Source organism: Zalophus californianus, chromosome 8, assembly GCF_009762305.2.
Source record: "Zalophus californianus isolate mZalCal1 chromosome 8, mZalCal1.pri.v2, whole genome shotgun sequence".
Lineage (NCBI taxonomy): Eukaryota > Metazoa > Chordata > Mammalia > Carnivora > Otariidae > Zalophus > Zalophus californianus.
Genome location: NC_045602.1, coordinates 16,499,923 through 16,516,140, shown reverse-complemented (window position 1 = coordinate 16,516,140; position 16,218 = coordinate 16,499,923). Strand labels below are relative to the sequence as shown.

General features: G+C 53.1%; 1 protein-coding gene across 2 annotated transcripts in view; it reads left to right on the top strand.

Moving 5' to 3' along the window:
* The window catches only part of HS1BP3 (HCLS1 binding protein 3), a 93,479-nt gene extending 77,952 nt beyond the window's left edge, over nt 1-15,527 (top strand). Inside the window, exon 8 of one of the 2 annotated variants that reach the window (XR_003524635.2) lies at nt 15,410-15,527. The gene's annotated coding sequence lies outside the window, so the exon portion shown is untranslated. Of the gene's footprint in view, nt 1-9,028; nt 11,343-15,409 lie in introns of those variants that run through there. The other variant, XR_003524634.2, reaches the window with a different exon arrangement.
* The last annotated feature ends 691 nt before the right edge of the window (nt 15,528-16,218 follow it).

Genomic DNA, 16,218 nt, shown 5'->3' with positions numbered 1-16,218 from the left:
AGTAGGGCTTTGTGCAGTGAGGAAGTGTCTGACTGCAGACCCCTTTGTTTGGCTGTGAGCACTGCCTGCCTTCCTTAGGGGGGCCCCACTGTCTGGCCCAGCTGAGCAGCTGGGGTGGGGGGCAGGGCAGAGGTCCGAGGGCTAGTGCCCTGCGGGTGCCCCCTACTGCCCTGTAGGCACACAGCCCTTGCCAGGCCCTGCCTGCCCAACGTGGTTCAAGGCTGCCCTCAGGCAGTCCAGTAGGGATCGGGTTGAGGGCTCCAAGCTTCTGCCCCTCATTCCAGAAGTAGCACCTTAAATGGGATGCAGTTTGGCCTGTTTTGAAAACTCAAACCCAGGGGTCACCCACATGGGTTTGAATCCCAACACCACTGCTTACTAAGGAGGTGGCCTTCCCCCAGCGATGTCAGCTCTCCAAATCTTAGCTTTTCTCATCTGTGAAATGGGCTAGTAATACTCGCTGGATAATGCAATTGAGAGGTGGTTTCTGGCACATACACCCCATCACTGTGAATCCCATGATGTCGGGAGGCTCTGAGAGGGAGAGGGGCCATGAAGAGTGAGGGGCACATAGTTGTCACGGGGAAACAGCTTCAACTCAACCACAGAGAGAATAAGTCCGGCCACCTCAGGAAGGGCTCCGTAAGGGGGAGCTTCCGGTCAGTGGTGGGCGGGGCAGAGCGGCTGAGTGTCGCTGTCCTGGGCAACGGGTCATGTCCAGCCCTGAGTCCTCAGAGCTCCTAGAGGAGATGTACTAGCCGCATAACCTTGACAAGCTCATTAAGCTCTTTCTTCATTAGGAAAATAGGATCCTCATAACCACGGCGCTGAGTGGCAATGCCTGGGAAATTGCTAGCCCAGAGCTTCTGTCTACAGGTGATGGCTGTTCCCATAAAAGCCTCGGCCTGTGAGCCTGGCTCAGCTCAAGCCTGGCTCAGCATCCAGAGTGCTGTGTGGCCCCAGCGGGTCTCTGGCTCTCTCTGGGCTGCCCTTTCTCTCTCTGTATCCTGAGAAGAGGGACAGAACTTCCTGCTCTGGCCTACTTTGTGGCCTTGGCTTGTCCCGGGAGGGTCTTGCTCAGCGTGGGTGGAGCAGGGTCAGAGGTCCTACGTTTATCTTCTAGCACCATAACAGCTGCAGGGCATGCCGGGAGTGTCCCACAGGGCATAGCTGGCCTGCCTATGGCAGGGAGCAGGTGCCCACTGCTGCCCTTTCCGGGTGTGCCTCAGGCTGCAGATGTCTGCAGGGGTCAAGCCCCAGAGGCAGCCTCCTGAGCACCCCTGGGTCAGGCCTGGTATGGGCAGAGAGGTACCCTCTGCCAAGATCAGTAATTGTGGAGATGGGGCTGGCAGGGGCCAGGGTGCTTGGAGGGATCCCTAGACCGTGTGTCAAGTGAAACAGGAGTGGCAGGGCGCAGTGGCCTTGGAAACGTCTGGGCGGCCTGGTGGAGGGCCAGTTGTGGCAGGGCTGAGAGCAAGCTGCGGGCCAGGGAAGGCAGCCAAGAGATGTGCGCCACAGGGGAGCGTGCAATATTTGCAGGCCACTAGTGTTCAGGATCCTGAGCTGCCTGTGCCCTTGCCTCCACTTCAAGCATCTGGCGCTGAGGACTCTCTGTTGGCCGGCTGAGCTGGTGGGAGAGACTGGCCCTCCCTCTGGGGTAAAGCTTCAAAAGTGAGCACCTATCCGTGGCTGGACACTGTAGCCCTGTACTCCCCCCCAGAGAGCCTTGGCTGCTGCTGGGAGGAGAGGGGAGCTCCAGATGCAGAGTGAGCTCAAGGCCGGATAAGGCGTGGGCAGAGGCTGGACCTGCTGCCAACCCTGTCCTGAGCGCCCAGAGAGCAGAATGGAGCTCTGATGGACAGGACAAAGGCTCCGTGTCTTTGCTTCAGGGTAGCGAGTTTGGACAAAGCAGGGCATGTTGAACTTCAGCAACTATTTCATGGAACCCCTGATGGACTCAGCCTTCTAGATCAGAGGTCTCAAACTGAAATGTGCATCTGACTGATCTGGAGGGCCAGGGGATACACAGATTCCTGGGCCCAACCCCCAGAGCTTCTGAGCGAGCAGGTCCAGGGTGGGGCCCAAGACTCTGCATCTGCCAGCCATTCCCACTGGGGCTGGTGCTGATGCGGCGGCACCCCGACCATGCAGAGCAGGACCATAGGTCTTTGCTGCTCCAGGTGCTGGGCTTAGCCCAGCCCCTTGTCGGAGATGCAGAACCTGCCCCACCACCAGCCTCGGAGGCCAAGTCTGCACCTTAATAAGAATCCAGGTGATTCCAGGCACCTGGGTGACTCAGTGGGTTGAGCGTCTGCCTTCGGCTCAGGTCATGATCCCAGGATCCTGGGATCGAGCCCCGCATTGTGCTCCCTGCTCGGCGGGGAGTCTGCTTCTCCCTCTGCCCCTCCTCCCACTCTTTCTCTCAATCTCTCTCTCTCTCAAATAAGTAAATAAAAAAATTTTTTTAAGATTTTATTTACTTATTTGACAGAGAGAGAGAGCACAAGCAGGGGGAGTGGCAGGCCGGTTAAATAACCACAGGTTTCCATTGGTCAGCACAGCTCTAGAGTGACCCAGCTCAGAGGGCCCATGGGGGTTGACGTTGTGTAAACAGGGAAAAGGTTCAGAGAGAGATCAGAACCTGCCTGAATCAGGGACAGGGTGGGACCAGAACAATGTCCCTGGGCTCTGAGGCCAATGTTTTCTCCCCCGCATAGCGCTGCCACCATGCGCCTGGGCCCTGGCCCTGCCTCTCTCTCCACCAGCCCCTGGATGCTACAGCTCTCTGGACTGACCGGTCCGTGGAATCTCAGGAGGCAGCCCGGTGTGAATGCTAAGCTCGGCGGTACGAGAGCCGAGCCATGTGTCCACAACTAGTTATCGGATGTAGCTGTAGAGATTGGCCAACTGAGAACGGACACATGGCGGGCTGTGTACCGCAACGGACACACGGCCTACAACACACTCAAGTGCACAGTGGACTTAGGGTAGAGACCATATGCAGCATTCACCATTGTAAGTAATCAAGGTTAAATGAAATCATAGGGGTGGAGCCCTGATCTAACAGGATTAGTGTCCTTATATGAAGAGACACCAGAGAACTCGCTGGCTCTCTCTCTCCACCACTTGAGGACACAGCGAGAAAGTGAGTATCTGCTAGCTGGGAAGAGGGCCCTTACCAGAAACCGGCCCTGCCAGACCTTGTTCGGGGCCTGCAAAACTGTGAGGAAATAAACCGTGGCCAAGCCATGCAGTCTGTGGTATTTTGTTATGGAAGCCCGAGCAGACCAAACACAGGGAAATTGGTTTGACTTTTAAAACCTAGAGGAGAAAAAAAGTACTAATAATAAAAATAAATAAAAGTTAGAGGAGAACCAGCTACATCTCAGAAACACTGTTGTCTGCTTCCTCCAGGAAGCCAGAGGACCCTGGGACAGAGCCCGTGCTTCCACTCCACAGTGCAGCAGTGAGTAGGGGGGGGACCCCCATCGACCTCTAACTCCATAGCTGAGAACTTTGCAAGACTCAAAAAGGATTTGGGGACCTGATCCTTAACAATGGCAAGAGTTACCAGTGTGTGGGACAGGGAAGTTTCTGGGGGAGCAGAAGAGATTTCAAAGGCAGGGGTGCCTTCTTCCTGGAGGGGAGAAAGAAGGGTGGGGAGAGGGGTGAGGAAGGGCTGCAGAGAACCCTAAGATTTGGGCCCTAGCAGGTCTGGCCTCAAAGCCCATAGTGCCCCCTCGACCCCCCCAAACCCTGAGAGACTTGTGGGCCCCACTAAAGAGACTGAATTTGGTGCCACAGGCCTGGGGTTTGAAGAATTGCAGACGAGCAGGTTTCTGTGATAGTGTTTATGTTTCAGAAAGATCACTCCACCATTCGTTTGGATGGTAGACTGTAGGAGAGACTAGGCGTATAGGACCAATTAAGAGGCAACAGGTAAAAAGTTCAAGGGCTTAGACAGGGTCACTAGCAATGGAGCAGGGAAGAGAAAATAGAAGAGAGATCTGAAGGAGATGGAATTAGCAGAACCCATCCCAGAATTCGTGGAACTCCATAGGAGGCATGGAGGAGATGAGGAGGGGGGAGGAGGAGGGGGGAGCCGAAGGTGGCCCCTAGGTTGTGGCTTGGACTCTGGGTACCAGTGGCACCACTCAGAAGGATGAGACACAGCCCGGTGCAGGGCAGGGGAGGATGAGTTCAGCTCTAGAAGGTACGAGTTTAAGGCCTCTGGGCAGTCGGAGGTGTCCGGAGGTCAGGAACAGGAGCCCCATGGAGAGTGCACACTGGGGAGCCCAGTGCCCCGCACGTCTGCTGTCTTTAACAGGGCTCACTGGGGTTCCTGGGGCCCTGCCCATAGCAGTGGGTGATGTTGTACAAGCCAACCACCCCCATCTGCCATTTCCAAAGACCCGGGGTGGTGCCACCTCCCCGTGCCTCTGGTTGCCCCAAGGCTGCCTGGTGCCCCCTTGTCCGGTGGCCAGAAGGAGGGAAGAATGAGACCAGTGCTGTAAGCCCCAGCAGCCCACGTTCTGCCTCTGTGGAAGCCTCCACGCACAGTGGGGAAAAAGACTCTCCACGCACAGATAGACTATTTCTGGAACTAGAGAAAGAGCAAAGTGGTGGAGTGCCGAGGATCAACGGAGGGACAGGCCTGGTTACCAGCAGCCCCAGTGGGACCGAGGGCTGGAGAGCAGGCCAGCTCTGCTCCCTGTCAGGGGGGCCTCACCAGGCCCACAGCTGTCCCCCTCCGATGGACCGCCTGAGTAGTGGTGAGCTCCCCGTCAGGCTGGGAGCCCGGGCTAGGCCTGGAGAGCAGCTGTGAGAGGGACTGCAGAGGAGCTCCTGGCCTTAAAAAAAAGGGCAGGACAAAATCTCTCACGCCTTATTTTCCCAGATTGAATCATCCTATGAACCTCATTTCTCCAGAGGAGCTGGGTAGCAGTTTCTACTCTTCACATGGATTTGCCATCTTCGGGCCCCAGCTTTTCCTATCCCAACACACACACCCCAATCAATCACACCGTTTGTGTGCAATTACCCACAGGTGTCCCCTGCCAGGTGAGTCACTGCCCGGTAAGGCCTGCTGCTTAGAGCTTCCAGAACCCTGATGGGCGTAAGAATGCCCTGAGGATCGGATCCAGCTGGTCCAGGGCAGGGCCTGAGGCTCTGCATTTACAGCAAGCTCCCAGGTGCAGCTGCTACTGGTCCTGAGGGGGACCAACCATGCAGAAGCAAGGCTGGAGCTGCCAGTGAGACCCATCAGGGTTCTATGATGGGAGTCGGGGGTGGGGGGGTGGGGGGTCGGGGAGTGCTAAGAAGAATCCAGCGCAGGAATCTCAAAAGAATGGACTCCGCTCTTTCTAGAGCAGAACTAAGTCTATCCCCTGCCACTCTCTATCTTGGGGGTCAATCCTAGTCTCCCCTGCTTGAGAAGCATGAACCTGCTATAGGAAGAGAGCTTCATCATGGCTTTGTTCGCCTTCCCCCCCAACCCCCCCTGTCCCTGGTGAACTGTTTCTGCCTGGTGAACTCTTTACTTGATCCGTGGGGTGGCCGGGGCCCCATTGCAACCAAGGGCCAGCCCAGCCGGGACCCTAGACAGAGGAGCTTTCTTCCTCCCCAGCCCCAGCCGGCTGCTGGCCACAGAAGCAGCACCCTGCAGGGCCCTTCACTGGGAACCAAGAGGCCTCAGCCTCGGATCCTCCCCCCTCTGGGCCTCAGTTTCCCCCCCTATAATGTGGGGGTGAATGAAGGCTCTCTTGGAGGTGGCTCTGCACCTACCAATTCAGGCTTGTGGGGCTCAGAGCAGGTGGGGATGGCCTGGGCAGTCGGGGCAGGGCAGGCTGGCTCCGTCAGGGATGCACACGCCTTTGCAGCCTCTCTCTGTACTGAGGGTTCTCAGATATTTTTAGGAAGGTTGGCGCCTCTTGGGCTGTGATTCATTAATGCAGCTGACAGCGATCAGCATCTTTTGAAATCACAGGAGGAAGCTGAGAAAGTTCCCTAGTGCTGCTGTGTGTGTTGGTGGAGAGAGGAGGGGTCACGGTCCTGGGGTTTCTACCTGGAGCTGTGTGTGGCAGGGAGTGGGGAGGGTAGAGGGGACAAGCGAGTTCAAGAAGGGCCTTGGTTTAGAGCAGCTCCTAGCCTAGAATGGTGAGAAAGCCAAGAAAACAAATGACAGGGGACCCCTGGGTGGCTCAGTCGGTTGAGCGTCTGCCTTCGGCTCAGGTCGTGATCCCAGGGTCCTGGGATTGAGTCCTGCATCGGGCTCCCTGCTTAGTGGAGAGTCTGCTTCTCCCTCTGCCTCTCCCCTCCACTCATGCTCTCTCTGGCTCCCTCTCTCTCTCAAATAAATAAAATCTTAAAGAAAGAGGGGCACCTGGGTGGCTCAGTCGTTCCTGCCTTCGGCTCAGGTCATGATCCCGGGGTCCTGGGATCAAGCCCCGTTTTGGGCTCCCTGCTCATCAGGGAGTCTGCTTCTCCCTCTCTCTCTCTGACTCTCCTCCCTGCTTGTACTCTCTCTCTCTCTCTGTCTCAAATTAAAAAAAAAATTAAAAAAAAAAAGATTTCTGGGCCACTTTGAAGTAAATGTGGAGAACGGATTCCAGTCGGAGGCCTCAAGCTAGGCATTCTCAGTTTTACAAGGAAGAAAGGTGCTATCCTGAACCCTCCTGCCCAGACACTTCCTAAGCTTTGTGGCTGGTAGGACGCTGTGTGGACTTCTAGGCACACTGAAGTGAGTTCATGCTTGTGTGAATGTGTACTGGGGGTGTATCAGACTATAGGGATGCATATCTGAGGACCTAAGTGGCAGGAGACCATTCGCCCCAGATCTCAGGTTTATGCACATCTTGCAAAGTGAGCGCCAATACCCTTTGTTCTGGATTATCTATTCTTTTCTTTTTTCTTTAAGATTTATATATTTATTTATTTATTTTAGGGGGGAGGGGCATAAGGGAGAGGGAGAGAGAGAGAACAATCTCAAGCAGACTCCCTGCTGAGCGCAGAGCCCCATGCAGGGCTCCATCCCACAACCCCGCGATCATGACCTCAGCAGAAAACCAGGAGTCCAACACTCAACTCACTGGGCCACCCAGGAGCCCCCCATTTTATCTTTTCAAGGATGTTGTAGAGCAAACAGCCTTGGTAGATAGACTTTGCATCTCCCTCCTGAGCAAAGGGCAGACACATTTCGTAGTTACTGTAACAGGCAGGTGTCCTAAGCTTGGAGTTCCTCCCTCTAGTGCAACCCGTTGTATGTGGGGTGTCACCTGATCCTCTTCGCGTCACCCTGGGGGAACTAGGGTTCAGAACTGGCACTAAAGTACTGTGACTCTGGCGACTGTGATTGTTGTCAGAAATAAACTGTCCTGCCTCCCTGACTCGGGAAGCTTGTGTTTTCTGCCCGCATCCACAAAACCAGGACGGGTTAACCCGCTCGCAGGCTAGTAGAGAAAATCCCAGACCCTTCAGTTATTGACGAGATGTTTGTAAATATGTGTGTTTCAGTGAGTCTGGCTTTGACCACATTTGTATGGACATGCGAGAATTAGAGGGCTGTGGTATCTCTGGTGAAAGAGGGTTCAAGAGCTTGTACATATTGGGAAACCAGCCTTTGGGTGTTGGGAGTCTGTATGGGAAAATGATGAGCATATATGTAATAAGAGCTGCACCAGCTCTCCTCATTGAACCATAGGAAGGAGACGGTGAATTAGGAACACGGAGAGACAGATGCCCCCTCCTACACCCACCCACCTGCCACCTGGGCTTCTGGGGGCCCCCGAGGGAGTGCTGCGTTTCCCCTGGGATGGCTGCAGAGCTACAGGAATAAGTCGTCGAGAAGGGGCCCCTGCTTTGTGGGATAGGTTCTTTCTCCCCACCCCATCTTAACCTCACCGACCTTCGCAAGCTCTATCAACCCCGGCCCACCCAGGCCAATTAAGTCAGACTCTGGGCCACAAGCCCCAGCACCAGTTTTTAGAAATCTCCCTGGGTATCTCTTCTCTAGCAGCTAAGCACGAGAACCTCTCCTGGAAGGTGCCTATTATCCCTTCCCAGCCAAGAAAACGGGATAGGGCATTTATCAATTAACGCTCATATCATGTGGTTCCAACAGGAGCCTGAGTCCATCCCCACGGGATACCACTTCAGCCCTCCTCCCGTTTCCAATTATTTTGCTTGCATCTCTCGACACAATTGGCCTGGTGAAGCGGGAGGTTGGGTGGAAAAAGAAATAACACCTGAGTATTTATTGCTCTGAGCACAGCGCTGGGTGCTTTCCCTGCAGTAAGCTCTCTGCCTCAAATAATGCCCAGTGGTGGATGCTGTTATCCCCATCTAAGAGGAGAAAGCTGAGGACCAGAGGAGCTTGGCAATCGGTCCAAGTTAATGCAGAGAAGGCAGAGCCCAGCCAGGCTTGGTGGTGAGGAGGGACAACAGAGGGAGTGAGAGAACCCTTGATGTCGGGGGGTACAGAGTATGCCCCCTCCAAGAGTATGCTAAGGCACCAAGAAGGCTTTTCGGAGGGGAATTGGCAGGAGGAGGGTGGGTAAGTGTTTTGAGAGGCAGGCTAGCTAGCTGGGGCCCCGAACCTTGTAATGGATTGAGCCAGAAGCCCTCCAGGCCGTAATCACAACCACATTTATATTCCTCTGCATCATCTAGAGACCAAACTAGCCCCAATCCCATATCCACAACCACCCCAGAAATCCATGGTCTATGGGTCTATGCTGGCGGCTCAGCCCCAAGAGCAACGGAGGAGGCACACAATGGCCTCATTTCCTTCTCTGGCTTCTCTCAACCCGTCTTATTAACATTCAGGCAGCTCCTCACACATTCATCGAAGGCCACAGAGGAGTTGAGATCTGATCTAGCCTGGCTGAGCCACATTAAAATCAATTAAAAATGAGAGATAAGCCCCTTCTTTCCGATTGAAAAATCCACAGGAGCAAGAGAAAGACACACACAGCCCATCGATCATCCAAGACTCTGCCTTCCTTGACTTTTTTTTTTTTTTCCTAAGCAGCTTCTAGAGGAGTTGTCTGAGCAGGCGGGCAGCTCCCAGGCTGGATCTCGGCTGCCAACGGAACACGCCTGCTATCCTGTGGCATTGCCCACCTGGCCAGCCTGACAGCCTGGCAGTCTGACCACACTGGGAGTGAGCAGAGGCAGCCAGGGGAGAGTGCAGAGCCTGGCCCGTGAGCCCCATTCCGGGATCGGACACAGGTGCCCCTTTCACTCCCAGGCCCAGAAGGTAGACTCCAGGAAGACCATGGATTCCAGGCTGGCTCAGCTGTCTGTAGGGAACTGGGCAGAAGGAGGCTTCTTTCTTGTTTCTTCTTGGAGAATTCTTATCACTGTGGTAATTCCTATGAAGTTGCATTCCCTGATTTTCCAAGTAAACGTGTGTGTGCATGTGTGCATGCGTGTGTGTGTGACGTGCTGGGGCCTGTGCCGCAGAGCCTAGAACATCAGCAGGCACTGAGTAAACACTTGTCAGATGAATGGAAAAAATGAGGCCGCTATACATCTGCCATCCGCCAGCCATAAGCAATCAATCCAACAGCATTTGGTGCTGGTTTTGGTATTTCTGAGCTTATCAATTGAACTTCTTTGTTCGTTTAGTTATTCCACTGGGGACCAAGTCTTCACTGGGCCTTTTAACACAGTGAGAAAGGGTTCATATAGGCACACTTGGCCCCAGCACGGTGTCATGCCAGGATGGCAGGCTCCCTGGAGCAGATGGGCCTGACGTTCATCTGTCGGCATGAGTGGACTTGGTTAGGCAAGGCTGGAGGGGAGAGCGTAAATGATCTTAATTGTCAGGGAAAGGGGTCTGGGCTTTCTCTGTGGCGGGAGGGGGGGGGCACTCCTGTTTATACCACAGATGGCCCATCCGCATGCAAATAACAATTTCATACTCTCACCTGGGTCAGGGGTGACCCTAGAGTGGGGTTTCATGAACAATGAGAAAGTGTCCAGATCCAGAGCCACTGGGGTTTTTTGGGTGTTCCAACATAGAGGCAGTGATTGGATTGGATTTAGAATACAATTCTTCTGAGCAACTTACGAAAAGTATTGACTCCAGTGCATAATTTTTTAAGTAATTGGAGCACTTTGAGTTCATTGGGTTAGGAGCTTAACCTGTAATGTGAGCTGTTAAATTACACTCACAAAGGGTGAGGCCTCAGTAATGATCCCTCTGGTCCAAGGATGTCTGCTGACTTACCCAAAAAAAAAAACCATACAATGCATTTCTTTGTAGGGTGGGGGTTTTTTCTGCTTCTAACAGCACAAGTGTGTGAAGATCTAGCAAGTTGGAAAGAGATTGACTGTTAAAGGAGTTCAAGCTCTGATTATTTGCTATTGCGTGGTTCAGAGAAAACTATCATTGGCTGAGGAGCTCGGACTTTGGGGCAGTGCAGGATGTTTCAAATGCCAGCCCAGTGGTAAAATAGAAGTGCCTTAGTCACCAGCTCTGAGATGGGGGGGCCTGAGTGTGGGGGCCTTAAACCAACGCACTTTGTGACTTTGAAGCCCAGATCACTTTGTTCATTTCAATTTGTTCAACAAATATTTACCAAGTGCTTTCTTTCAAGGCCTTTGGAAGGGGTAGTCTTAAAAATATTGAACAAGCAGGATGGTACGGACCACAAGCACTCAGAATGAGGAACTGACCGATGAGAATGGACACTGCCTATAAACAACCAACACATTCTGATTTCCGCAGGCGAGGCCTCAGCCCTGGAGCTGGGAAGACAGGGAGCACAACATTCTAGTGGCCTTGATAGGAGGGGTCAGTGGGGCTCCCCAGATGAGATGCTTCTAAGCTGAGTCTTGCAGGACAAGAGGAAGCAAGGAAGGAGGCAGACATTTCAGGCACAAGTAGGGTGCAGGGTGGGCACCACACAGACAAAAAGTCAAAGCAAGAGAGATCCTGGGGTTTCAGGAACCTTCCAGTAGCTGATTGAGGCTATGGGAAGTAAGGATGCTGGGAGGGACCAGACCAGGAGGACCTTGCATGATTTAATAATACTTTAGGATTTAATTCCTCAAGTTGATTTGGAACAGTTGAAGGATTTCTGATCAGGGAGAAATAGGACCAAAGTGTTTTTAGAAAGATCAATGCCTATATTCTAATTAACAGGTGAGCATAAGGGGACAGAGGGGTAACCAGAAACTCTCCAAGTGAGAGAAGATGAGCTAGGGTTTAGAAAAGAGTTGCTCTTGGAATGCCTATGTGGCTCAGTTGGTTAAGCCTCTGCTTTCAGCTCAGGTCATGATCCCAGGGTCCTGGGATCGAGCCCCGCATCGGGCTCCCTGCTCGGCGGGAAGCCTGCTTCTCCCTCTCCCACTCCCCCTGCTTGTGTTCCCTCCCTGGCTGTGTCTCTCTCTGTCAAATAAATAAATAAAATCTTAAAAAAAAAAAAGAGTTGCTCTTATGTACACCCTCAGTTTAGAGGGGTATAGGTCCTCCTAACATCTGCCTTCCACAGGGCATTTTCAGCTTACAAACAAGAAGTGATGCTTTGGTGTGTTACAGCCCAGGTAAACAGTCATGAACGCCGTGGAGGGGGGTGTAGGTGGGGTTTCCCTGATTACTGCAGCCATTCGTGTCCAAAGGACTTATCTCCAACATACATGCACTACCCTGAGACATCTTGTTAATGACTCGGCTACCAATGAAAGAGAGGCCTGACAAGGACCCCAGCTGTTAAGAGGCCTCCTTGTTCCACATCAGGCATTCTCAAACTTTTGGGTCTCTGGACCGCTATTTTATATTCTTGAAAATTATTGAGGACCCAGAGGAGCCTCTGTGTAGATGGGAGATAGCTATATCAATATTTACCATATTAGAAATTAAAGCTGAGAAATTTTTAAGTTGTGTATTAATTCATTTAAAAACAATAATAATAAATCATTTGTGTGTTGGCATGTTTATTTTTATGAAAATAACTATATTTTCCAAAATAAAAAGAATTAGTGACAAAGGTGGAATAGTCTTTAGTGTCTGGTTTAATAGACAACTAGATGATCATATCTGCTTCTGCATTCAATCCCCTGCAAAATGATGTACCACATGGATTCTGGAATATTCCACTTTATTATAAGAAAGAATGAGAGTGAAAAAAGGCTCATAACGTCTTAGTACAGTTATGAAAATAGTTTTTTAGCCCTGAATACCCCAGAGAAAATGTCGGCGCCCCGCGGGGGCCACTGCTCTAGACCTTGCCCTGACAGATGTGCTCTTAGGAAGGAACCAAACCAATTTGCTAGTTCCTCATTGTCTCCCGCAAGGGTGCCATCTGCTCTCCTAGACTGTGAGCACCGACAGGACAGGGCCACGCCCAGAGGCCGGGGGTGGGTGGCACTGTGTCCTGGAAACCGCTGGGCACTTCCCAGACAGAATGTCGGGGTCACACAGCGCCCCCACCCCCATTAAGTGTACTTGTCTGGATCTATCAGACCAGTTCAATCCCCAGATCATCCACCGGTGTATGACCTAGACCTTCTCCCAGGCAACCCCCTGCCCTTCACCCCCATGGCCATTTCATCGCAAGTACCCTCGATTCAACCCATGAACATCTCTCAATCAGCCCACCTCCCTCCGTGTTCATTAACACCAACCGTTAATGGTTCTAGACACCCTGTCCCCTTCCTGGGCTCCTGCCAGAGCCCCCTCTACTAAAATCTGCCAACCAGGTGCCACGGGAACTAAAAGAACCTTTGCAAAAACAGACCTGAACATGTTACTCATTTTCCTAAAAAACCCTTCAGGGGTGTCTGTGGCATTTAGGCTGAGGAGCAAATCCTTCAGCAGTAGAAGGCCCCTTCTGCCTTTCTAGGCCCGTCTGCGTGCCTCTCTCCCTCACTGCCCTTCAACCCCTTGGCCTCCCTGATATTCCTGTGCCTCTGGCCCCGTCCCCACCCAGGGCCTTGGCTCCAGCTGCTTCTCCACCTGGAGTGCTCTTCCCCACTTTCTCCGCCTACTTTACCTGTGCTTATCTCTCAGCCTCAGATCAGCCATCACTCCCTTCCAGAAGCCTTCTCTGACCTCGCCAACTCGGTCAGGGCCCCCTAATGGAGGCATTTATAGCAACTTTCACAGTTGCCATTTTATAGCTATTGGTGCGATTGATCAATAGCTAGTTCTCAACCAGACTGTGCTATACTCTGAAGACCAGTGTATCGGCTATCTATTGTTATGCCACAGATTTCCCCAAAACGTAGCGGCTCGCTGTAGCCAACAGTTATTATCTCACAGTTTCTGTTGGTCGGAAATCTGAGGGCAACTTAGCTGGGTGATTCTGATTCACGATCTCTCATGAGGTCGCAGTCAAGGTGTCAGGACTGCTGTCCTCTGAAGGCTTGACTGGGGCTAGAAGGTCCGCTTCCAACATGGTTGCTGGACCTCTCCATAGGGCTGAGCGTCCTCACAACATGGCATCTGGCTTCTGTCAGAGAACAAATGATCCAAGAGAGTAAGGCAGAAGCCACAGTGTCTCTTACAACATTGCTGTAGACCTCCTACCCCATCATTTCCACAATATTCTCTTGATGACACAAGTCAGCCCTAATCAGTGTGGGAGGGGGCTCTGGAAGTATGTGACTACAGGAGTCACCGGGGGCCATCTCGAAGGGCCATCTAGCACAGCTGAAAATCCCTTCTGTCTTTGCTCTCGTTACAGCTTCAGTGCCTGGCAGATATTGAAATCATAGGTTTTGAATGAATGAAAGAGGGGTTCACTAAGTTATCCACTCCAAACAGTAAGTGAGGATGGGTAGAGGGAGCCTGCTTACCTCCCTTAACATTTCCAGCAAATTCTCAGGGATGATTAAGCCCCAACCTTTGCCTTGCCCCAGATCTCAAAGCCTGGGCATCTGTGTCCCACTCAGAGGGTCAGAGAACACAGTCAGGCCACAGCCCAGCCCATAGTTAGCTGAGGCATCAGATGTCATTTCCTGAGCATAGTCCCTGGACAGCTGTTCATTCCTCAGACATTTGGATCAGAGGAACAGCAATTAAGAGAATTGGAAAGTGGTGGTTTCACCTTATTTGCATGTTCCATATCAGCTGCCCCCAGCCAGTCTGTGGCAAGGGTGGGGTGAACCGCACAGACAGCTCTGTCAGGTGCCTATTTTTAGTGGCTCTGCCGAATTACAAAGCTCCACCACCGCGGAGCGAGGGAAGCAGCTGATACTCCAGCCTGCAATCTGGGTATCTCCCTGAATGTGTCTGCCACTGAAACGTGGCTCTTCAATAATGCATGGGGCTATTAGCGCCAAGCTGGGGATGCCTTGCTCCCTCCTGGTGATCAAAGCTGCCGCCTGGGAGCAGAGTCGGTGATCAGATTTCATGGGCTGCCCCTTCCTATGAGATTAGAATGGGCCGTTTCATGTCCAAGGATGAAAGCAGCAAGGATTTGGGAGAAAATCCGGCTTCCTAGAGAAATCAAAACACTTCCATTTCATTACAAATGGATGCATGGCACAGCTAATAGCTCCTCTGAGAGAGAACGCTGCGGGACCAACTGTCTGCCTCACAGTTCCTCTCAGATGCTGTGTAAAATGTGTGAGATGCAGGATTAGGGATGCCACTCCATTTCCTTATGTTCAGGGCAGATCCCAGAGCATGGGGCTCTGCCGCAAGTCCTTGGGAGACTCACCTCCGCCGCGCAGTGTTAGCGGGGGTCAGAACAATACCCATGGAGGTGATCCGGTTGTTGAAGAGGGACCCTGAGGAGGGAGTGCCCACAGCTAGCAGCTGTCATGATATTAACGGCCCTCACTGCTGCGTGTGACCCTGTATCTGGCACTTCGCCCACAGCGCCTCCCATCCTTGCAGCACCTATAGCAATGTGTTATTAGATATCGGTACCCCGACACACTGCGGATCATGGAGCTTACGGGATCTGCTCAAGGCCCCCCGGTTAAGAGGTGCCAGAGCCCGGAGGGGAGCCCCAGCCTGGGCCCGTGCCCTGTACTGGCCGCCCCCGCAAAGTCCCTCCGGAAGCAAGGCCAGAGCCAGTGGCAAAGGGAGAGCTGCTGCAGGGGCGGGCCTATCGGTCCCATGGGAACTGGGGGCCGGGGGGGGGGGGGCGGCAAGGGGGGGCGCTGGTCTGACTTCTGAGGCTTTCCGCAGTCAGACTGCGACCTTCATCCCAGCTGCCTTTCTGTGCCTACACCAAGGAGCTCCCTCCTTTCCAGCCCATTCGAACTGGCCTGGGTACAGTGCAGCTGAGAAGCCTCTGGGTGGTCCTTTATCTTCGCTGGCCTTGTTTCCATCCTGTGAATGGGAGGGAGTGGTGAGGCAGCACAGAAGACAGTCAGGAAGTTAAATGGAAACTTCCAGGCTTACCCTGTAAAACACACCAACCCACCTGCCCTTCCTTTCCTTCCTCTGCAGGAGATTTCCCTGATGCGTCTACATCCCCAACCTATGGAATGCTTGGGCCAAATCTGCTCCTTCAAGAAGAACCTCCCCATGTCAACATTCCCACGGGCAAGAAGCCCACATGGGCTGGGCCCCCCACCTACTGTCTAATTATCTCTGGCTTTGTGAGATGAGTTCACATCGCACCAGCATGGCCAGGAGCTCCGTGGGGCAGCATGTGGGTCTTTCTACCTCCACTGCCTATATGCCTCGTCCCCCAGACCTGCCTGAGCATCGGGCACAAGGCAAGCCCCAGCAGGGCTGATGGCAATTTTGCGGGCCTGCTTTCAGAATGTTGGGCAGGCTCTGGGCACACAGGCAATCGGCTCTGTCAGTCTCCCTGCCCAGTGGACAGGGGATCCTCCCGCAGCATCTGGTCAGAGGCAGGAACCCTCAGATAGTGTTGGCTTCCCTGCCTGGGCCGGGACGCGGAGTCTTAGGTATAGTGGGGAGCTAAAAGGGAACAGGACTGAAGTCTGAAAATATATGAGGGTCTCTTGGGCACATGAGGGGCCTCAGAGATGCTGATTTCATGAGCAGAAGGGAACCCCAGTGACTGGGCTCTGTCTAGGGCATTTACGAAGAGGCATTTGCAAACCACAGAACTTGTGCCATTGAACCGAGCTCCCAGCCCCTGTCAGTCCCTTGGCCAGACTCAGTCTCATCTGCTACTAAAGCCATCTTTCCGCTTTCCATGTCACCAACCCCATGCTGAGGAAGGGATGGCAGTGTTCATGCACCTACCCCAGTGCCTGCTACCTTGTGGGTGCTGAGCGGGGTTC